This window comes from Macrobrachium nipponense, chromosome 5 (assembly GCF_015104395.2).
Source record: "Macrobrachium nipponense isolate FS-2020 chromosome 5, ASM1510439v2, whole genome shotgun sequence".
Taxonomy (NCBI): domain Eukaryota; kingdom Metazoa; phylum Arthropoda; class Malacostraca; order Decapoda; family Palaemonidae; genus Macrobrachium; species Macrobrachium nipponense.
The window spans coordinates 31,093,273-31,117,889 of NC_061107.1; the positions used below are offsets into that span (position 1 = coordinate 31,093,273).

The following is a 24,617-nucleotide window of genomic DNA, read 5'->3' on the forward strand; positions in this document are numbered from 1 at the left end:
TATATATATATATATATATATTATATATATATATACATATACATGTACATATATGTATATATAAATTATATATATATATATATACACACACACATTATATATATATACACACATATATACAACACACACACACACACACATATACTATATATATATATATATAATATATATATATATATATATATATATATATATATATATATATATTTATATATATATATACTATATATATATCTATATATATATATATATATACATACATATATATATATCTTTTATATATATTTATATATATATTATATATATATACACACACACACATATATGTGTGTATAATAACATATAAATATATAAATATTATTATATATATAATATACATAATATAATATACATATACATATTATATAATATTATATTATTATATATATAGATATCTTATAATATATATATATAATTATATTATTATATATTATATATTACACTATATATAATTGTATCTATGTATATATATATAGTACATATACATATATATATACATAATACAAATAGATACTATATTATATATATATACATATAACCTATATATATAATATATATCATATATATATATATATATATTATATATCTATAATATATATATATATATATATATCTATTAGATATATATAATATATATATATATGAACAATTATCACCGGAGAGGTTTCAGAGTTGATAAAGGTGTACTGCTTTGCTTGTATTTAAATTAGTATGTCATTGTTGCCAGAGGTCTAGCCTTCGTTACATATAGCCAATCATCCATCGATAAAGAGGGAAGAAATGCTGTCATAAGTTACGTATCAAGTGCATTTGAAACCTTTTCTCTGAGTGAGTTGGCCGTCTTCAAAAAAAAGTCACTTTTACATTACAGGTACCAAATTTATTCAACCTCCGTAATGCAGAATACAGTCAAAATTTATGTGTAGATATAATGTGTATTCTGAATAAGCGTTATATTCTTGAAATGCATAGATAAAAAGTTATTGCGAAAAAACCGTGTTACAAAGGCCCTGAATCTTATAGTAAATAAGCAGAATTGGAAGTGCATTTTCTAAGGTAGAGCCACTTACTTTGGAATCTTTATCAAGCAGAGATCCAGCAACTATCCTTCAAACATTACTGCATCCAGTGACTGCAGATTTAGGCCATTTCCGTTGTTAGACGCTTAATGTGATGAAGGGCTTTACCCAACTCTGTAAACAAACAAAATGTTTAGTGGTAATTACAACCCTACAGTCAACATGTGTATATGCATTCTGAAAAACTTGTGTTTATTTTACACTTCAATATTTAATGATCGATAGAAACACATTTTTTTTAACTTAACAAAAACAAAGCAACTTATGCAAATAGTATTCACAAACTGTATCATGGTACAAAATTATAAAGTATTTCACAACATCCTGTACACGGTAATAATAATATCAAACAAATAAACAATAACACAGTAAACTACAATGAGATTCAGGGCCTCTGTAACAAGGTTTTTTGGACTTTGCTCCTTATCAAAGCATCGGATGTAGCTGAAAGTTGACATATGTATATTTTACAACCACACACACATTCTCTCAGCATTATCAATAACCTAAACCACATAGTTTTCATTTTTATAGAGTAAAAATTATCTAGCCGATGCCATGGCCAATGATCACGAGCATAGAGTCGAAAAACATTCATTACGTAAGCAAGGTAAACACCGTTTGCCAAAATGTTGCCCCGCTCATCCACCAGACAGAAGCTCAATTCACCTTGTTCCATCGGCTCTAAAAACCCATAGCAGTCAAGAATGGTTAACAGGACTTGGAATTGTCCCCGTGGTTGCAAAACTGCATTTGTCTTACGACTTAATGATATAACCTATCATCTAATGGTAATCTTAATTTCTGAGGAGGCCATGGCTTATTGCACAGTGGAAAAACATGACTAAGACTTTAAGAATGGCGGAACGATACATAGATGTGGCTGGGGTATCTGTGCTAGCATGGCGCAACGATACATAAATGTGGGTGGGGTATCTGTGCTAGCATACCAATACTACGTAGTGTTTAGGCCAACTGCTGGGATCCTTGAGGATCATTTAGCACTTCTTACAACTACTCAAGAAATGAGTTTTTATAGCCAGAAGTTAAATTTTCTAATCCAACAATGCCCGTGATAGCCTTCAGTGTTATCCTGATTTATAACGAGGCCAAAGTGGGTGAAGCCTCATGAAGTCATCATTCTGACGATAATTATTGGTGAAATTTTAAAGCCAAAATATGGTACCAGCTATTTTTTTTTCATCAGTCAATAGGCAGATAGCCAATAAGTAAACACTGCTTGACATTGGATATAGCAGTCATCAAATCAAGCTTGTCTACTATGTTTTTGAAAATTACCTACTATTCCCTACATCTTGTCAAACTGATCGTGACCTATAAAGTAGACTGTGATTTCTTAGGAAACTTCTTTTGGGAGTTAGACTAATAATGAAAGTGTTTTTGTCTTTACTAACATTCTGTTGGTTTGTTCATATGACAATTATCACTGGAGAGGTTTCAGAGTTGATAAAGGTGTACTGCTTTGCTTGTATTTAAATTAGTATGTCATTGTTGCCAGAGGTCTAGCCTTCGTTACATATAGCCAATCATCCATCGATAAAGAGGGAAGAAATGCTGTCATAAGTTACGTATCAAGTGCATTTGAAACCTTTTCTCTGAGTGAGTTGGCCGTCTTCAAAAAAAAGTCACTTTTACATTACAGGTACCAAATTTATTCAACCTCCGTAATGCAGAATACAGTCAAAATTTATGTGTAGATATAATATGTATTCTGAATAAGCGTTATATTCTTGAAATGCATAGATAAAAAGTTATTGCGAAAAAACCGTGTTACAAAGGCCCTGAATCTTATAGTAAATAAGCAGAATTGGAAGTGCATTTTCTAAGGTAGAGCCACTTACTTTGGAATCTTTATCAAGCAGAGATCCAGCAACTATCCTTCAAACATTACTGCATCCAGTGACTGCAGATTTAGGCCATTTCCGTTGTTAGACGCTTAATGTGATGAAGGGCTTTACCCAACTCTGTAAACAAACAAAATGTTTAGTGGTAATTACAACCCTACAGTCAACATGTGTATATGCATTCTGAAAAACTTGTGTTTATTTTACACTTCAATATTTAATGATCGATAGAAACACATTTTTTTTAACTTAACAAAAACAAAGCAACTTATGCAAATAGTATTCACAAACTGTATCATGGTACAAAATTATAAAGTATTTCACAACATCCTGTACATGGTAATAATAATATCAAACAAATAAACAATAACACAGTAAACTACAATGAGATTCAGGGCCTCTGTAACAAGGTTTTTTGGACTTTGCTCCTTATCAAAGCATCGGATGTAGCTGAAAGTTGACATATGTATATTTTACAACCACACACACATTCTCTCAGCATTATCAATAACCTAAACCACATACCGTATATACTCGCATATTATGCGACTTTTGAAACAATTTTGAAGCTAATTTTAAAGGGGTCGCATCATACACAGGGTATAAAATTAGCGTACCGTTTATGCTTTCCCAAATCGGCAGATCGCGATAGTTACTACCGGAGGAAAACAGATCTTTTAAAAAGTTATGCTTTACTTGTACTTCACTATATCCAATAATACTGTATGCATTCTCATATTACTATTGTATTTTAAAATACAAAAGAGCGATCGTGCGCCATTTGCATTATTTTGGTTTATACAACATGTTTAACTGTTCTAGACTAACCATCTATAATTTCCAAATCAGTTGATTAAGGCACAACACCGAAGGATTTTTTACTTTTTGTTTTACTCAGTAAAAGAAACATTGTTACTTGAACTATTATTTTCATTTTAGGATACGCAGGTAAGTGAAAAATTTTTTGTTTTTAAAGTAAAAAAAAAAATGCATAAAATTAATAAACTAAAATCCTCCAAAGTCGCTCTCCGTGTCCGTATCATCAAATACTGTTCTGAATTCTTTGCCATCAAGGCAGTCATCATATTCGTCATCTTCCAGATCTTTGATAATTTCATCTTCATCTCCTGCATCTTCATATAGGACATCGTCAATTCATATGGAAGGTATAGTCTTGTCACCGTGGCGAGCTCCCTGGCGTGGCTTTTAAAATCTGCCCTTATGCTAATTTTACAAAAACAACAACTGCCCGTGTGTGACAGACCTTTGAATGTCCTTGAGACAAACCCCGAGGCTATAATTATAGATTATAAGGGGTTTTCATTCCAGTACTTTAATCTCCTTCCTATTCGGCCCTGCTCTCTCTCTCCTAAATCTTACAGCTGTCCGAGCGAGAGCTTTTTTTATGGGACAACATAGGCCTGCATTTCGCATTTTCCATACCTATTTATTTTGTATACGATTGCCCTTTCTCGGCTGTGAAGTTGATGTCTATCCATGGCTGTGAGATGACCAGAATAACTTGTAAGTCGGTGTCAAAGTCACTCCACACTTCAGTCAGGCCAAAACTTTGCCATATCGCATTCAAGCAATATTCAGTCATTGTTTCCTATCTATTATTTTCTCAGAGAGAGAGAGAGAGAGAGAGAGAGAGTGTGTCTGTATACGATTGTTTATTTTCTCACTCGTCAAACTTACTGTTATGCTTTATTTCATATTTCCTTGCTCACCAATTTATTCTATACCTACGTTATTAAGAAATCAAGATATGTGTAGAAAGGAGAACTACCTCCAGACTGTACAGTCAGTATGGATTTAAACGCACGTGGAACTGGTTGAAATTTCTTGCAACAGCACCAAAATGAGGATGCCCTGTTGATAGAAAATCTGACTCCGTTTCTTGTTATTGCATAAAAAACTTTATCAATCGTGAACCTACGTAATTTATTTAGAATTCTGCGCAACGGAAAAGATAATATTTGATATCTGTGATGGGAGAAATGGTTTTATCTCTATTGTAGTTATAAATTTGGCAGATATGCGATCAAACACGTGGGTGGACCAAAACAGCCCAGCCAGAGAGCTCCGCTCATTTTGTAAATACTATTGTTTGGCGTGCTAGGCTTACCCGATTCATTTGGGTGTGTGCTGCAGCTGCTGCTATTTGCTACTCAAATAATCGCATTTTTCTTACTAATCCCAAGAGTTGACCATGGAAAATCCCAAGATTAACCAAAAATCCCAAGATAATAAAATAATTGACATATGCCAAGCTTTGGAGTCCTAAATATTTACTCTGTCTATCAGGAAAAAAAGATACTGATAAATTGAACTGACGGTATCTTTCGGTTTATTCCTGTTTCGGTGTTGTTACGTGTAAAAACGTTCATTCTAAGAAATTCACAGAGTAGTATAACTAACACCTGATTGGCTGGTTGGTAGCCATGGAGATCTGCTATCCAATGACTGCCCTCTGCTTCGGTTCTATTTATAGATATATGCCGTGGATGACACTAGGTTTGAACGTTACCATGTTCGTGATTTTCTGACTGCTGACGGCAAAAATTACTCGATAATTTTCTTTATATAATTATTTCTTCGTGAAAACAATGATATAACGTGATCATTTTAACTTTAATGTATAATGGTATGAAAAATACCAGTGTCGTAGCGATGCGTCATCAATATAGGGTATGAAAATACCACATGGTGTTGTAGCGATACGTAATCACAGTACAAATCCTTTTCCCGGACCATCCTCAAAATTTTACGACTCTTCAACTGCAAGATCGATATGGTGAAATATATTAATAGTCATACTTATTGTTGAAATTCATAAGTTGAACTGCAAAACATTATTAGATTTTGATTATGTACATATATTTTTTTTGCGTTTTACGGAATGTTTGTTTTGAAAATAACAGCTATTAGTGAACATATGATATTCTTTGTCCCACTATTTTATTATAGGTGATCTTAATTATCTCACATTCGTGTAACAGTATTATATTGATATTTATTTAAATAAACTGTAATTAATAAATAACAATAATGAAAAACATAAAGGAAAAAATGTTTTTGCTGCAGTAGTGATGTTTGTTTGATTATGCATCTGACTTCACATTTCCGAAATTGAAAAATTCCAAAAACCGAAACATCAGAATGTGTGTGTGTACTGCATATTTTTTTTAAACACGCACACAATGTCTACACATTTACTGATACCCGTTGGTGAAAGACTCAAATTACAGTATTTATTTCTGAGAGAGGAGAGAGAGAGAGAGAGAGATAGAGAGAGAGAAGAAGGAGAGAGAGAGAGAGAGAGAGAGAGAGATGAGGATAGGACTCCACCAAGGCGTGTTATTTTTACAATTATTTTATTATCTTGGGATTCTTTTTTAATCTTGAGATCTTCTATTCAATTCTCGAGATTAGTAAGAAAATTACCGTAACTTCACTAGCAGCAGCACACATCTGAACGACTCGGCCATTAGCACGCTAAACCACCAACCTTATGAACTGACCTCAGAAAAGGAACTCGCATGATACATGAGATACATGACAAAACCACTGTTTATTGGTGAAAATTTTGGGGTCGCATGATATACGAGATCGCACGTTACTCGAGTATATACGGTAGTTTTCATTTTTATAGAGTAAAAATTATCTAGCCGACGCCATGGCCAATGATCACGAGCATAGAGTCGAAAAACATTCATTACGTAAGCAAGGTAAACACCGTTTGCCAAAATGTTACCCCGCTCATCCACCAGACAGAAGCTCAATTCACCTTGTTCCATCGGCTCTAAAAACCCATAGCAGTCAAGAATGGCTAACAGGACTTGGAATTGTCCCCGTGGTTGCAAAACTGCATTTGTCTTACGACTTAATGATATAACCTATCATCTAATGGTAATCTTAATTTCTGAGGAGGCCATGGCTTATTGCACAGTGGAAAAACATGACTAAGACTTTAAGAATGGCGGAACGATACATAGATGTGGCTGGGGTATCTGTGCTAGCATGGCGCAACGATACATAAATGTGGGTGGGGTATCTGTGCTAGCATACCAATACTACGTAGTGTTTAGGCCAACTGCTGGGATCCTTGAGGATCATTTAGCACTTCTTACAACTACTCAAGAAATGAGTTTTTATAGCCAGAAGTTAAATTTTCTAATCCAACAATGCCCGTGATAGCCTTCAGTGTTATCCTGATTTATAACGAGGCCAAAGTGGGTGGAGCCTCATGAAGTCATCATTCTGACGATAATTATTGGTGAAATTTTAAAGCCAAAATATGGTACCAGCTATTTTTTTTTCATCAGTCAATAGGCAGATAGCCAATAAGTAAACACTGCTTGACATTGGATATAGCAGTCATCAAATCAAGCTTGTCTACTATGTTTTTGAAAATTACCTACTATTCCCTACATCTTGTCAAACTGATCGTGACCTATAAAGTAGACTGTGATTTCTTAGGAAACTTCTTTTGGGAGTTAGACTAATAATGAAAGTGTTTTTGTCTTTACTAACATTCTGTTGGTTTGTTCATATGACAATTATCACTGGAGAGGTTTCAGAGTTGATAAAGGTGTACTGCTTTGCTTGTATTTAAATTAGTATGTCATTGTTGCCAGAGGTCTAGCCTTCGTTACATATAGCCAATCATCCATCGATAAAGAGGGAAGAAATGCTGTCATAAGTTACGTATCAAGTGCATTTGAAACCTTTTCTCTGAGTGAGTTGGCCCGTCTTCAAAAAAAGTCACTTTTACATTACAGGTACCAAATTTATTCAACCTCCGTAATGCAGAATACAGTCAAAATTTATGTGTAGATATAATGTGTATTCTGAATAAGCGTTATATTCTTGAAATGCATAGATAAAAAGTTATTGCGAAAAAACCGTGTTACAAAGGCCCTGAATCTTATAGTAAATAAGCAGAATTGGAAGTGCATTTTCTAAGGTAGAGCCACTTACTTTGGAATCTTTATCAAGCAGAGATCCAGCAACTATCCTTCAAACATTACTGCATCCAGTGACTGCAGATTTAGGCCATTTCCGTTGTTAGACGCTTAATGTGATGAAGGGCTTTACCCAACTCTGTAAACAAACAAAATGTTTAGTGGTAATTACAACCCTACAGTCAACATGTGTATATGCATTCTGAAAAACTTGTGTTTATTTTACACTTCAATATTTAATGATCGATAGAAACACATTTTTTTTAACTTAACAAAAACAAAGCAACTTATGCAAATAGTATTCACAAACTGTATCATGGTACAAAATTATAAAGTATTTCACAACATCCTGTACACGGTAATAATAACATCAAACAAATAAACAATAACACAGTAAACTACAATGAGATTCAGGGCCTCTGTAACAAGGTTTTTTGGACTTTGCTCCTTATCAAAGCATCGGATGTAGCTGAAAGTTGACATATGTATATTTTACAACCACACACACATTCTCTCAGCATTATCAATAACCTAAACCACATACCGTATATACTCGCATATTATGCGACTTTTGAAACAATTTTGAAGCTAATTTTAAAGGGGTCGCATCATACACAGGGTATAAAATTAGCGTACCGTTTATGCTTTCCCAAATCGGTCAAGATCCCGATAGTTACTACCGGAGGAAAACAGATCTTTTAAAAAGTTATGCTTTACTTGTACTTCACTATATCCAATAATACTGTATGCATTCTCATATTACTATTGTATTTTAAAATACAAAAGAGCGATCGTGCGCCATTTGCATTATTTTGGTTTATACAACATGTTTAACTGTTCTAGACTAACCATCTATAATTTCCAAATCAGTTGATTAAGGCACAACACCGAAGGATTTTTTACTTTTTGTTTTTACTAGTAAAAGAAACATTGTTACTTGAACTATTATTTTCATTTTAGGATACGCAGGTAAGTGAAAATTTTTTAAAGTAAAAAAAAAAATGCATAAAATTAATAAACTAAAATCCTCCAAAGTCGCTCTCCGTGTCCGTATCATCAAATACTGTTCTGAATTCTTTGCCATCAAGGCAGTCATCATATTCGTCATCTTCCAGATCTTTGATAATTTCATCTTCATCTCTCCTGCATCTTCATATAGGACATCGTCAATTCATATGGAAGGTATAGTCTTGTCACCGTGGCGAGCTCCCTGGCGTGGCTTTTAAAATCTGCCCTTATGCTAATTACAAAACAACAACTGCCCGTGTGTGACAGACCTTTGAATGTCCTTGAGACAAACCCCGAGGCTATAATTATAAGATTATAAGGGGTTTTCATTCCCAGGTACTTTAATCTCCTTCCTATTCGGCCCTGCTCTCTCTCTCCTAAATCTTACAGCTGTCCGAGCGAGAGCTTTTTTTATGGGACAACATAGGCCTGCATTTCGCATTTTCCATACCTATTTATTTTGTATACGATTGCCCTTTCTCGGCTGTGAAGTTGATGTCTATCCATGGCTGTGAGATGACCAGGAATAACTTGTAAGTCGGTGTCAAAGTCACTCCACACTTCAGTCAGGCCAAAACTTTGCCATATCGCATTCAAGCAATATTGAGTTTCATTGTTTTCCTATCTATTATTTTCTCAGAGAGAGAGAGAGACAGAGAGACAGAGAGAGAGAGTGTCTGTATACGATTGTTTATTTTCTCACTCGTCAAACTTACTGTTATGCTTTATTTCATATTTCCTTGCTCCACCAATTTTATTCCCTATAACCTACGTTATTTAACAAAATGCCAGATATGTGTAGAAAGGAGAACTACCTCCAGACTGTACAAGTCAGTATGGATTTAAACGCACGTGGAACTGGTTGAAATATTCGCAACAGCACCAAAATGAGATGCCCTGTTGATAGAAAATCTGACTCCGTTTCTTGTTATTGCATAAAAAAACTTTATCAATCGTGAACCTACGTAATTTATTTAGAATTCTGCGCAACGGAAAAGATAATATTTGATATCTGTGATGGGAGAAATGGTTTTATCTCTATTGTAGTTATAAATTTGGCAGATATGCGATCAAACACGTGGGTGGACCAAAACAGCCCAGCCAGAGAGCTCCGCTCATTTTGTAAATACTATTGTTTGGCGTGCTAGGCTTACCCGATTCATTTGGGTGTGTGCTGCAGCTGCTGCTACTGCTACTCAAATAATCGCATTTTTCTTACTAATCCCAAGAGTTGACCATGGAAAATCCCAAGATTAACCAAAAATCCCAAGATAATAAAATAATTGACATATGCCAAGCTTTGGAGTCCTAAATATTTACTCTGTCTATCAGGAAAAGATACTGATAAATTGAACTGACGGTATCTTTCCGTGTGTTACGTGTAAACGTTCATTCTAAGAAATTCACAGAGTAGTATAACTAACACCTGATTGGCTGGTTGGTAGCCATGGAGATCTGCTATCCAATGACTGCCCTCTGCTTCGGTTCTATTTATAGATATATGCCGTGGATGACACTAGGTTTGAACGTTACCATGTTCGTGATTTTCTGACTGCTGACGGCAAAAATTACTCGATAATTTTCTTTATATAATTATTTCTTCGTGAAAACAATGATATAACGTGATCATTTTAACTTTAATGTATAATGGTATGAAAAATACCAGTGTCGTAGCGATGCGTCATCAATATAGTGGTATGAAAATACCACATGGTGTTGTAGCGATACGTAATCACAAAGTACAAATCCTTTTCCCGGACCATCCTCAAAATTTTACGACTCTTCAACTGCAAGATCGATATGGTGAAATATATTTTATAGTCATACTTATTGTTGAAATTCATAAGTTGAACTGCAAAACATTATTAGATTTTGATTATGTACATATATTTTTTGCGTTTTACGGAATGTTTGTTTTGAAAATAACAGCTATTAGTGAACATATGATATTCTTTGTCCCACTATTTTATTATAGGTGATCTTAATTATCTCACATTCGTGTAACAGTATTATATTGATATTTATTTAAATAAACTGTAATTAATAAATAACAATAATGAAAAACAAAGGAAAAAAATGTTTTTGCTGCAGTAGTGATGTTTGTTTGATTATGCATCTGACTTCACATTTCCGAAATTGAAAAATTCCAAAAACCGAAACATCAGAATGTGTGTGTGGACTGCATATTTTTTTAAACACGCACACAATGGTCTACACATTTACTGATACCCGTTGGTGAAAGACTCAAATTACAGTATTTATTTCTGAGAGAGAGAGAGAGAGAGAGAGAGAGAGAGAGAGAATGATTTAGGACTCCAAGGCGTGTTATTTTTACAATTATTTTATTATCTTGGGATTCTTTTTTAATCTTGAGTCTTCTATTCAATTATCGAGATTTAGTAAGAAAAATTACCGTAACTTCACTAGCAGCAGCACACACATCTGAACGACTCGGCCATTAGCACGCTAAACCACCAACCTTATGAACTGACCTCAGAAAAGGAACTCTCATGATACATGAGATACATGACAAAACCATGTTTATTGGTGAAAAATTTTGGGGTCGCATGATATGCGAGATCGCACGTTTACTAAGAGTTATATACGGTAGTTTTCATTTATAGAGTAAAAATTATCTAGCCGACGCCATGGCCAATGATCACGAGCATAGAGTCGAAAAACATTCATTAACGTAAGCAAGGTAAACACCGTTTAAAAATGCCAAAATGTTACCCCGCTCACCACCAGACAGAAAGCTCAATTCACCTTGTTCCATTGGCTCTAAAAACCCATAGCAGTCAAGAATGGCTAACAGGACTTGGAATTGTCCCCGTGGTTGCAAAACTGCATTTGTCTTACGACTTAATGATATAACCTATCATCTAATGGTAATCTTAATTTCTGAGGAGGCCATGGCTTATTGCACAGTGGAAAAACATGACTAAGACTTTAAGAATGGCGGAACGATACATAGATGTGGCTGGGGTATCTGTGCTAGCATGGCGCAACGATACATAAATGTGGGTGGGGTATCTGTGCTAGCAGATCCAAATACTACGTAGTGTTTAGGCCAACTGCTGGGATCCTTGAGGATCATTTAGCACTTCTTACAACTACTCAAGAAATGAGTTTTTATAGCCAGAAGTTAAATTTTCTAATCCAACAATGACCGTGATAGCCTTTCAGTGTTATCCGGATTTATAACGCAGGCCAAGTGGGTGGAGCCTCATGAAGTCATCATTCTGACGATAATTATTGGTGAAATTTTAAAGCCAAATTATGGTACCAGCTATTTTTTTTTCATCAGTCAATTGGCTATTTAACACTGCTTGACATTGGATATAGCAGTCATCAAATCAAGCTTGTCTACTATGTTTTTGAAAATTACCTACTATTCCCTACATCTTGTCAAACTGATCGTGACCTATAAAGTAGACTGTGATTTCTTAGGAAACTTCTTTTGGGAGTTAGACTAATAATGAAGTGTTTTTGTCTTTACTAACATTCTGTTGGTTTGTTCATATGACAATTATCACTGGAGAGGTTTCAGAGTTGATAAAGGTGTACTGCATTTGGCTTTGTATTTAAATTAGTATGTCATATTGTTGCCAGAGGTCTAGCCTTCGTTACATATAGCCAATCATCCATCGATAAAGAGGGAAGAAATGCTGTCATAAGTTACGTATCAAGTGCATTTGAAACCTTTTCTCTGAGTGAGTTGGCCCGTCTTCAAAAAAAGTCACTTTTACATTACAGGTACCAAGTTTATTCAACCTCCGTAATGCAGAATACAGTCAAAATTTATGTGTAGATATAATGTGTATTCTGAATAAGCGTTATATTCTTGAAATGCATAGATAAAAAGTTATTGCGAAAAAACCGTGTTACAAAGGCCCTGAATCTTATAGTAAATAAGCAGAATTGGAAGTGCATTTTCTAAGGTAGAGCCACTTACTTTGGAATCTTTATCAAGCAGAGATCCAGCAACTATCCTTCAAACATTACTGCATCCAGTGACTGCAGATTTAGGCCATTTCCGTTGTTAGGCGCTTAATGTGATGAAGGGCTTTACCCAACTCTGTAAACAAACAAAATGTTTAGTGGTAATTACAACCCTACAGTCAACATGTGTATATGCATTCTGAAAAACTTGTGTTTATTTTACACTTCAATATTTAATGATCGATAGAAACACATTTTTTTTTAACTTAACAAAAACAAAGCAACTTATGCAAATAGTATTCACAAACTGTATCATGGTACAAAATTATAAAGTATTTCACAACATCCTGTACACGGTAATAATAATATCAAACAAATAAACAATAACACAGTAAACTACAATGAGATTCAGGGCCTCTGTAACAAGTTTTTTTTTGGACTTTGCTCCTTATCAAAGCATCGGATGTAGCTGAAGTTGACATATGTATATTTTACAACACACACACCATTCTCTCAGCATTATCAATAACCTAAACCACATAGTTTTCATTTTTATAGAGTAAAAACAAAAATTATCTAGCCATGCCGATGGCAATGATCACGAGCATAGAGTCGAAAAACATTCATTACGTAAGCAAGGTAAACACCGTTTGCCAAAATGTTGCCCCGCTCATCCACCAGACAGAAGCTCAATTCACCTTGTTCCATCGGCTCTAAAAACCCATAGCAGTCAAGAATGGCTAACAGGACTTGGAATTGTCCCCGTGGTTGCAAAACTGCATTTGTCTTACGACTTAATGATATAACCTATCATCTAATGGTAATCTTAATTTCTGAGGAGGCCATGGCTTATTGCACGTGGAAAAACAAAAAATGACTAAGACTTTAAGAATGGCGGAACGATACATAAAGATGTGGCTGGGGTATCTGGTGCGCTAGCATGGCGCAACGATACATAAATAGTGGGGTGGGGTATCTGTGCTAACATACCAATACTACGTAGTGTTTAGGCCAACTGCTGGGATCCTTGAGGATCATTTAGCACTTCTTACAACTACTCAAGAAATTAAGTTTTTATAGCCAGAAGTTAAATTTTCTAATCCAACAATGCCCGTGATAGCCTTCAGTGTTATCCTGATTTATAACGAGGCCAAAGTGGGTGAAGCCTCATGAAGTCATCATTCTGACGATACTTATTGGTGATTTAGCCAATAAGTAAACACTGCTTGACATTGGATATAGCAGTCATCAAATCAGCTTGTCTACTATGTTTTGAAAATTACCTACTATTCCCTACATCTTGTCAAACAAAGATCGTGACCTATAAAGTAGACTGTGATTTCTTAGGAAACTTCTTTTGGGAGTTAGACTAATAATGAAAGTGTTTTTGTCTTTACTAACATTCTGTTGGTTTGTTCATATGACAATTATCACTGGAGAGGTTTCAGAGTTGATAAAGGTGTACTGCTTTGCTTGTATTTAAATTAGTATGTCATTGTTGCCAGAGGTCTAGCCTTCGTTACATATAGCCAATCATCCATCGATAAAGAGGGAAGAAATGCTGTCATAAGTTACGTATCAAGTGCATTTGAAACCTTTTCTCTGAGTGAGTTGGCCGTCTTCAAAAAAAGTCACTTTTACATTACAGGTACCAAATTTATTCAACCTCCGTAATGCAGAATACAGTCAAAATTTATGTGTAGATATAATATGTATTCTGAATAAGCGTTATATTCTTGAAATGCATAGATAAAAAGTTATTGCGAAAAAACCGTGTTACAAAGGCCCTGAATCTTATAGTAAATAAGCAGAATTGGAAGTGCATTTTCTAAGGTAGAGCCACTTACTTTGGAATCTTTATCAAGCAGAGATCCAGCAACTATCCTTCAAACATTACTGCATCCAGTGACTGCAGATTTAGGCCATTTCCGTTGTTAGACGCTTAATGTGATGAAGGGCTTTACCCAACTCTGTAAAAAAACAAAATGTTTAGTGGTAATTACAACCCTGCACTGAATAGGTGTATGCATTCTGAAAAACTTGTTTATTTTACACTTCAATATTTAATTATTTCATATTTTCAATTGCATCTTACCTGGAATATCTCTACACATTTTAGAGGTGGCTGCCTGTTCTTTCCATAAGTTGGATAGCATCATCTGAACGCCTTTCCACAAATAATATCAAATACAATCTGCAGTAATACCTGAGGAATGATTGATAAAAAAACATTATTTTGAACTTAACAAAGCAACTTATGCAAATAGTATTCACAAACTGTATTCATGGTACAAAATTATAAAGTATTTCACTACATTATGTACAAGGTAATAACAATATCAAACAAAAAATAACACAGTAAACTAAATAAGAAAAATTATAAGTGCATTTTCTAAGGTAGAACCACTTACCTTGGAATCTTTATCAAGAAGAGATCCAGCAACTATCCTTCTCAAACTTAAGTACTGCATCCAGTGACTGCAGATTTAGGCCATCTATTATAATTATGAAATTATTTACAATAATTAATAGGATAAATTGTCTCGAAATATCCTTGAACAACTTATTACTTCACAGCTGATTTCCTTAGTAAATGATAAAAAAAAAACTTATAAAATGTCTTGCTTCATAAATTCTAAACATCATTCAAAGGAATAACAATAAGCAAGTCTAATGACCTGTTGACAGCCAAGTGACACTTTTCATTAGATATTCCACGTAAATCAAGATTCTTAAAATATTTTGCGAGCCTTCCTTCTCCAGCATTCGTATGGCTACTGCTGCTATTTTTCTTATTTCTTGTTAGAGTAATTTTTACCTGAAAATCATTTGAATTAATTTTTTTTTCGAATATATCTTTACGAGGTCTCCCTCGGGCTCGGCCTTTTTTTTGGTTCAAGTCATTTCTTTCTAACTGTCTGGCAACAGAATTCTTCTGCCTACCAAGGCCTTTTTTGTTTTGATCTGTTAATTTTTTTTCAGGCCCTGAAACAATATTTCTAGGGCTTCTAAGGCCTCTATTGCTTTTCCGATCTTCTACCTTTTCTTTTGGCTCTAACGCCACTTTCCTGGGCCTTCCGCGGCCTCTCTTGCTTTTCCCATCTTTTACTTTTTCTTCTAGCCCTATCTCCACTTTCCTGGGCCTTCCGCGGCCTCTCTTGCTTTCCCGATCTTCAACTTTTTCTAGCCCTATCTCCACTTTCCTGGGCCTTCCGCGGCCTCTCTTGCTCTTCCCATCTTTTACTTTTTCTTCTAGCGCTATCTCCACTTTCCTGGGCCTTCCGCGGCCTCTCTTGCTCTTCCCATTCTTTTTTTCTAGCTATCTCCACTTTCCGGGCCATTCGAGCGGCCTTCTCTTGCTCTTCCCATCTTTAAACTTTTTCTGCCCTATCTTTCCAACTTTCCTGGGCCTTCCGCGGCCTCTCTTGCTCTTCCCATCTTTAACTTTTTCTAGCCCTATCTCCACTTTCCTGGGCCTTCCACGGCCTCTCTTGCTCTTTAGCTCTTTTATATCCTTTATTAATTTTTTCTGCCTCTGGGAGCCTCTTTTTTCCTTTACTATTTCTTTTTCTACTTTTCTGGCAGTTGACCTTCTTGGCCTACCCCGCCCTTGATTTCTTTTCCTATCTGTTGATGCACTTTCAACTGAATTTGTAACACCTTCACAGAATCTTTTCCTTTTCCAATTTTCTTCTTGCTCTTCTGTAACATCATTTTCTAGCCTTCTTTTATTTCCCAAGTACATTTTCAGACACTCCTCTTCATCCAACTCTTTTCAATAAATAACTGTCAGGAAGGCCTAACTCTTTCTTTCGTTTATTAAGCATCTTATCTACCTCTTCCTCTACTGTGATATCCTGTGCCAATTCTTTACTTAAGTTGAAACTTTTATTGGAGTCTGTGCTCCAGCTTTCCTCATCATCTGCACATGGCGGTAAGCCATGTGCAAGGCAGGCGTATTTATTTATGATTTGGTCAAATTGTTGTTTCATTTTTTTCCCCAGCCTTTCCTCTTCTCTCCAAAATGATGATTCATGTTCATCATCACAGGCCAGCTGAAATAAGAATAACAAAAAATGTATATGCAAATTAACTTAAATACATTTTATAACAACTAATTTCATCAATATTTGACCTTCACTCCTACTTAACCTTTGTAGGTCTACACAAAATTCCATGAAAAAGCTTAACCTTTTGTGGGACAAAGGAAAGTTCCCAGAAGGCAGCAAGAAAAATAATACTAGCACATGATACTCTATTCTTTAAAATAATATACAATAATATACAATAATGTAGTACACTAATACAGTCTTACAAATGAAAAACATTGTTATATACTTTAGTGTACTTCTTTTAATTTACATGTACGAGTTTTTCTAAGCTTTTTACACTGTACACAGGCCAGAGACCATAAATTACATGGGTCATAGCTTTTAGAACTTATTTTATTATAGGGTTTACTTATTCTCAGCAGTACTGTACTGATCTACTGTATGTCCAATATTATGGTACACAACATTGTTTTCACATTATGTAAAGCTCTGTATGAGTACTATACAAAAGAAAATTTTCCTTCATTTGCTGTTATAGTACTATCAAATATTAGGGGGAATATACCGAAAAACTAATTTTGTGGCATGACTTGCATCACTGTTGTATGTGCAAATTGCACTCCTACCCCTCCGTGAGCATGGTCCTGCTGGTAGTATGTACCTAGATTTGAGCCCCAAAGCTCTAGGTGCTAGCACCAGCTGCATTGTACGTTGATGCATCTTCAGGTAGAGGTTGGAGCAACAAATGACAAAAACTGGTTTGGTCACTGAAACAGAGGTAAACAAAGAACCCAATCTACTGAACAGTGGCTCCAACTGGAGAGCTGCAAACTTTGGACACCAACAGGTGAATATATCATAATGCATACCCAGTACTGGTGGCCTCTCCAAAGAAATCATTCGTTGCTTCATGAGACAGTGAAAGAGGGGAGATGGTGGTTGACCACCAAGATAAAGAAATTCAGAAATCAAATGAGATGTGGCATGAGGATCTCATAATATAACTGGGAGAAAATCCCAAAGGCTACATTAAACAGTAATAATTAGAGAGGTTGGACAGCAACCAACAGAAGATTCACCTCCCCTTGATACACTTGTGTTGTGCATATACATAAAGTATCTTATGTCTCCTGCAGTCGGTAAGAAAAGCCTCTCTTGTGCAAACTACTGAATTGCCCCCAATCATAAGTGAGACCGCAAGGAAGGGATCGTTAGTACTTGCTGGCGTCACAACGACGCGGTTATTGACGCCATATTTTACAACAAAATAAAGTCTTTGGAAATTAAAAACAATAAGAATTACTATGAATTAAGAAAAAAATAAAATATATATATACATATTATATACATATACACACGTGCATACACACATATATAAGCTACAATGATATATAACAACACATACTAGCACATATACACACACTCAAACATCATGACCAAATTTATCTAAATTTTTTCTTCAAGACCTGCTTCTCGAAGAAAATTAAAAAAGCTATCCTTACTAAAATATCTTCCTAAACTTGCATCCAGATTCAAATCCCTTCTTCCAACAGCATTAAAATGACTGTTCTTTACTGACAATAAGCTGGGACATTCTACTATCAAATGTTTTACTTTAAGGGGAACAAGACAATCCTCACAAAATTGTTTAAGGTCATTGTTCATTAAAAAAAAACATGGGTTATCTGTGTGTGGGGCCAATCCGTAACCTACATAGGGCAGTCTCATTTCCGACAGTCTTCAACATACAAAGTCACGGGTTTGATCACATCAGTACGTTCTATCATTTTATTACTTTTTTTTTTGCGGCGCTCTGTATTGTCCGATAAAATTGCCAAACTGATTCTACTGTCTTGTTTTTAATTTCAGGAATCTCGTCTGAGCAAGGAATTGCTATACTTCTTGGATTTTTTGAAGTACCTGACTTAGCCAGTTCATCAGCTTGTTAATTTCCAACAATGCCAACATGTGAAGGAACCCAGCAGAAGTTGACTACCTTCGGTTTTTGTTTTAATAAAAATAATCTTACTGTTATTTCCGGAAAGTACCACAGGGGGTACTGGATTAAAAGATATCAGAGCTTCCAAGGCACTCTTAGAATCACTAAATCAAGTAAAATTATCTCCTTCTAAAGTAACAATTTTCTTTAGTGCTGTTAAAGGGCTAACAAGTTCTGTAGTAAAGATAGAAACAAAACTTGGTAGTGCACCACAAATACTACTGCAAGGGTATTACATTAACGTAGTTTTTGTTTTTATTTATCAAGTTTAAATCAGCCTTGTTTCTTTTAAGTTTCTTTTGCTTAAGCAGCCAAATGCTTGTTAGTTAATGTAAGAGATTTTGTGTTATTGAGTGCCTCCTCCTCCCTTGTTTATTTCTGTGAACTATCGTTCTAACGATTGTTTTGTGATTTGTTTTTGAGTTACGGTGGATGGTTCGTAGCTGTACTGTGAACGTTGATGGTCTGCCCGCGGAATTTTGGGCTTGGAACGCTCCTTGTCAGACCATCCCCTTGAGCAGCTTTTTTTGGATTATTGGAGGACGACCTTTTGGCAGTGTATTTTGGAAACGGCGCTGTTGGAATCTTTCCTCACGACTGTTCGTAGGTGCCTTAGTCACCTGAGACTCAGGTGCTGTAGATCACGACTCTTCGTTCACTTGCGACCATAGTGTCCGCTTTACGGGGTTCCGCAGAAGCGTATGCTATTTGCGACTTCTCGTATTACCCCTTATCCCCGTCGGAGGAGCCCACGGGAAATTGATTGATTGATTGATTATGGAATTTAGGGCTTAGCCCAAGCGCTGGGACCTGCAAAGGTCATTCAGCGCTGCAGTATTATATGATTAAATGAAATGAATTAGATGAATGAATACAATTGTTGCCTATCTGGCTAAATAAAGATAAACAGCAACTGCCGAAAGCCAAATCACAAAGAGTATGTCACCAAATCGATGAGTATCCGTCGTGAAAAAACAAAGGAATTCCACCAAACAACCAAACAAAACCGGTGTTACGGTTGCGACGGCAGAAAAATTCTGAGGTTTATTTATGGTAGTTCTACATTCCCCCGTAGAGGGATGGGGTACGGGAATCACCTAACCAGTCAATTAGCGCTGCCGCAAAATTCGAAATTCTGCCGTGACATCAGAGACTACAGCTATATGTAACTACCAGGTAAGTTGCATACGTAAAACAGTTGTTTACTAACAAACAAGCCAGTGAGGGACCGTTTTCCAATTGTTGTGATGAAAGTGCCCCAGCGTCTGTGGGTACAAGTGGTGTGCGGATTTATCACAGGAAATGGTTAGTTTATTGACACAAGCGACTCCGTAAACATCGAGATGGCGTCAATCTTCTAAATATTTCGAGTTGTAAGTAAAAAATGTTGAACGCGTTTAGGTAAGATTTCCACTGCCGTGGACACCCTTTTCACTACCCTCTGTTTAAATCTTAAAATTTGGCCTTAATTTCTAACTTTGGAGAAAATACTTACTTCGAAAGGAGAGTAGAGGTCTTTAGCTCCGTTTCTCACCAACAAGAAGTCGTGACTGATGCCCATCTCTGATGTCAGGACGCATTATAGGGTAAAAAACTGCAGGGTACAGAGTGGACCATGTACGATTTCAGCCGGAACAATCCAAAAAAAGACATTATAACGCGTCCTGACATCGGAGATGGGCATCAGTCGCAACTTCTTGTTGGTGAGAAACGGAGCTAAAGACCTCTACTCTCCTTTCGAAATAAGTATTTTCTCCAAAGTTAGAAATTAAGGCCAAATTTTAAGATTTAAATAAAGGGTAGTGAAAAGGGTGTCGAACGTAGTGCAAATCTCACCAAAACGCGTTCAACATTTTTACTTACAACTCGAAATATTTAGAAGCTTGAAGCCATCTCGATGTTTACGGAGTTGCTTGTGTCAATAAACTAACCATTTCCTGTGATAACCGCACACCACGTGTACCCACAGACGTTGGGGCACTTTCATCACAACAATCGGAAAACTTTCCCTCACCGAGTAAACAACTATTTTGTAAAGGACGACGACAAAGAGTGCACTTCGATAATTTTTAAAATAAATAGTAAAAACATCAATATTTTACATATTTATGATGATTAACTTGAAAATATTCGTTATTGAAAAGTAACTCGATTCTGACTCAAATTCAAGTAATTATTTTTTGGAATTAGAACGTTCTTCTAAGTCCTGTAATATGACGTCACGACATCTTGACTTTCATACCTATTGTAAATAATTGATTTACTCAACTTTCTTGCAGAACAGTTTACCAGTTATTCATGCAGATTATCAGCTCTTCATGTAATTGGTATAATCGTAATGCGCATATATATCTTTATTTACTTTTTGGATATATGAAGATGTTTTACTGCTGGATTATCGCCGTCGTGTGACGCAATAGTTTTCGGTCCCTGGGCCTCTGTTTTCGCACCATAAGAAATTATGGGGCCGAATTTGCAATGACCAGAAAGTTGTTAAAAGAGGAAAGTTAGCATTGAGGGGCATATGTTTTGATTGAGAAAAATACAAATTTATTCAATAGCTAGCTTGTAAAAAATACTTGATTACAAAAAACTTGATTGACAACTAAGCAGCATACCTACTATGGGTTACAGAGACAGCGCAAGCACGTTTTTGGGCAGTACCTATTTCTGTAACGAACACTCGTATCAGAACGAGATTTTGCTATAGTGCATTACACCCAGTGCCGTAATTTATAAGGGTATCGTGAATCACAAATCGTAAAGAATAACGACACTTGTATTTGTACCAAGAGACAAAAACACCATTATCCAGAAATGGATACGAACACGCGTAAAAATCTCCACCTACCCTCTCCCCCCCCAACCCTTTCCTTCTTCGTTCCTTTGCCTTCCTTTCTGTCTCTCTCTCTCTCTCTGTTGCCAATCGGTATGTGTTGATACTCCAAACCGGGTATAAGACTACACACAAAACGTTGAAATTGGTGAAATTAGGCTATGTATTGGAAGTCTATAAACATAAGTATTAAAGCAATTTTATTATTATTGCATTACTATGACAACTAGAATTCGTGGAAACCGTTTATAATAATGAATCGGCGTATGTGTGAAGCCTCCACTAATGTGGCAACGATGCTTTTGCCATTCTTAGCATGCAAACATTAAAGGTTACACTTATTTCTGGCATACGGTTATTAAAGAAATTCAAAATACTAATATAGACTGAAATCAATGAAAAGTGCTAGCAAAAATAAAAATGCAAAAAAAAAAAAAAAAAATTATGTATATAATTCTCTTATCCGTAGTCGTTCCTCAATGCACTTATCCGTAGCCGTTCCTCTATGGTTTTCAGCAGCCAGATGTACGAAAACGTTAGAAACATTTGATTGTATCTACTTTAGAAATATCTAATTTTTCGGGGTAATTTGGTTGCAAAAAAGGGATAATATACATGAATTAAATTAAAATTTTTAAAATAAAAACAAAGTTAAATTTGAACTAAAATAACAAGTAAACAATTTAGGTAATTAAACTTTGCAGTTTCGTCGTCTGCTGTTCGTAACTGTGTTTGTGGCGCGCGCGCTCAGGAACCAGGAACAGCAACTTGTTTAAAGTGCAATGTGGAGTGAACCGAGACCAAAATGTGTATAATAACAATCAAATAAGCACTGTCGAGTTTCAGTTGTGATGGCAGTAAGGATAAAAACCACCGATTACAAGGTAAGAATGAATTCAGTTCAAACCATGACACCGGGAATAAAAAGTTTCATACTTTCAGTAATATAGGCAACAAAATATTGTTTTATTGTGCTGATTACAACTGCAATCTTGATAGATCAATAAACGTTACATATATACGCTAACATTGTTCAACTGATTGCTGGGAAGGCTGGGAAAGATGATTTTCGTCACTGTTCAAAACCGGTACATCCCACGGTAGCCGCCATATTGGATTTCAAAACTGCCTTTTGAAAAAATATTTACAGAAGAGCGTCACATGGAATTAATTTAGTTCGTTATGGGGCTTCATATATCACATGATGTCGACGAAAACTTCAATTCTTTTGAATGGTATGCTTGGAGTTGTAATTGTATTCTTGTTTCACCATTTAAATATTGAGTGAATAAGACCTGAAAACCGTGATAAGGGTTGGTAGTCGCTGGTTTTTTCCCCTACATGAATTAAAATAAAAATTTTAAATAAAGTAAATTTGAACTATATCACGAGTAAAGTAAACAATTTAGGGAATAAAACTTTGCAGTTTTGTCGTCTGCTGTTCGTATCTGTGTTTGTGAAGTGCGCTTAGGAACTAGGAACAGCAACTTGTTTAAAGTGCAATGTGGAGTGAACGGAGACCAAAATGTGTACATAAAGGGTAAAACACCACGGCAGGCCAAGCCAGGCCACCTACAATCAACGCTTGCCACCCTCCGAAAAAGTACATTATAACGCGTCCTGACACCGGAGATGGGCATTAGTAACGACTTCTTGTTGGTGAGAAACGGAGCTAAAGACCTCTACTCTCCTTTCAAAGTAAGTATTTTCTCCAAAGTTAGAAATTAAGGCCAAATTTTAAGATTTAAACAGAGGGTACTGAAAAGGGCGTCCACGGCAGTGGAAATCTCACCAAAACGCTTTAGAAATTTTTACTTACAACTAAAAATCTTTCGAAGATTGACGCCATCTCGATGTTTACGGAGTTGCTTGTGTCAACAAAATTTCCATATCCTGTGATAAATCCGCACACCACTTGTACCCACAGACGCTGGGGCACTTTTCATCACAACAATCGAAACGCCAGCAAACAAGTTAGGAGTAAACAACTGTTTTGGTAGATGACGAGAAGCGTGCTCTTAGCTAATTTTTAAATAAATAGTAAAACATCAATATTTTACATATTTATGATGATTAATTTGAAAATATTCGTTATTGAAAAAGTAACTTGCTGACTAAATTTAAGTAATTATTTTTCTAATAGAACTTCTTTTTAAGTTCTGTATTATGACGTTCACGACATCTGACTCAAATTTAACCTATTGTAAATAATTGCTATACTCAACTATCTTGCACAACAGTTTACCAGTTATTCATGCAGATTGTTATCAGCTATTCATGTAATTGTTATAATCGTAATGCGCATAGATATCTTCAGATAGTTTTACTGCCGGATTACCGCCGTAGTGTGACGCAATCGTTTTCGGTCCCTGGGCCTCTGTTTGTTTTCGCACCATATGAAATTATGGGGCCGAATTTGCAATGACCAGAAAGTCGTTAAAAAGAGGAAAGTTAGCATTGAGGGGCATATGTTTTTGACTGAGAAAAATACCAAATTTATCAACAGCTAGCTTGTAAAAAATACTTGGTTATAAAAACTTGATTGACAACTAAGCAGCATGTCTACTATGGGTTTCAGAGACAGTCAAGCACGTTTTTGGGCAATACCTATTTCTGTAACGAACACTCGTAACAGAACGAGATTTTGCTATAGTGCATTACACCCAGTGCCGTAATTTATAAGGGTATCGTGAATCACTAATCGTAAAGAATAACAACACTTGTCCTTGTACCAAGAGGACAAAAACTCCATTATGCAGAAATGGATAATCACGCATAAAAAAGCTCCACCTACCCCCCCCACCCCCCCCCCCCCCCTTTCCATCGCCAT

At 35.7% G+C, this 24,617-nt stretch overlaps 2 long non-coding RNA genes across 3 annotated transcripts in view; both read right to left on the reverse strand.

Moving 5' to 3' along the window:
• The window catches only part of LOC135215276 (uncharacterized), a 17,850-nt gene extending 4,828 nt beyond the window's left edge, over positions 1-13,022 (reverse strand). Inside the window, exons 1-4 of the long non-coding RNA XR_010314636.1 lie at positions 12,914-13,022; positions 7,967-8,089; positions 2,981-3,103; positions 1,110-1,232 (exon numbers count right to left, since the gene is read on the reverse strand). This is a non-coding gene — a long non-coding RNA (uncharacterized LOC135215276). The remainder of the gene's footprint in view (positions 1-1,109; positions 1,233-2,980; positions 3,104-7,966; positions 8,090-12,913) is intronic.
• A 1,609-nt stretch (positions 13,023-14,631) lies between these two features.
• Positions 14,632-24,617, reverse strand: part of LOC135215078 (uncharacterized) — a 12,636-nt gene continuing 2,650 nt past the window's right edge. Inside the window, exons 1-3 of one of the 2 annotated variants that reach the window (XR_010314548.1) lie at positions 15,312-16,200; positions 14,996-15,106; positions 14,632-14,870 (exon numbers count right to left, since the gene is read on the reverse strand). This is a non-coding gene — a long non-coding RNA (uncharacterized LOC135215078). Of the gene's footprint in view, positions 14,871-14,995; positions 15,107-15,311; positions 16,201-24,617 lie in introns of those variants that run through there. The other variant, XR_010314549.1, reaches the window with a different exon arrangement.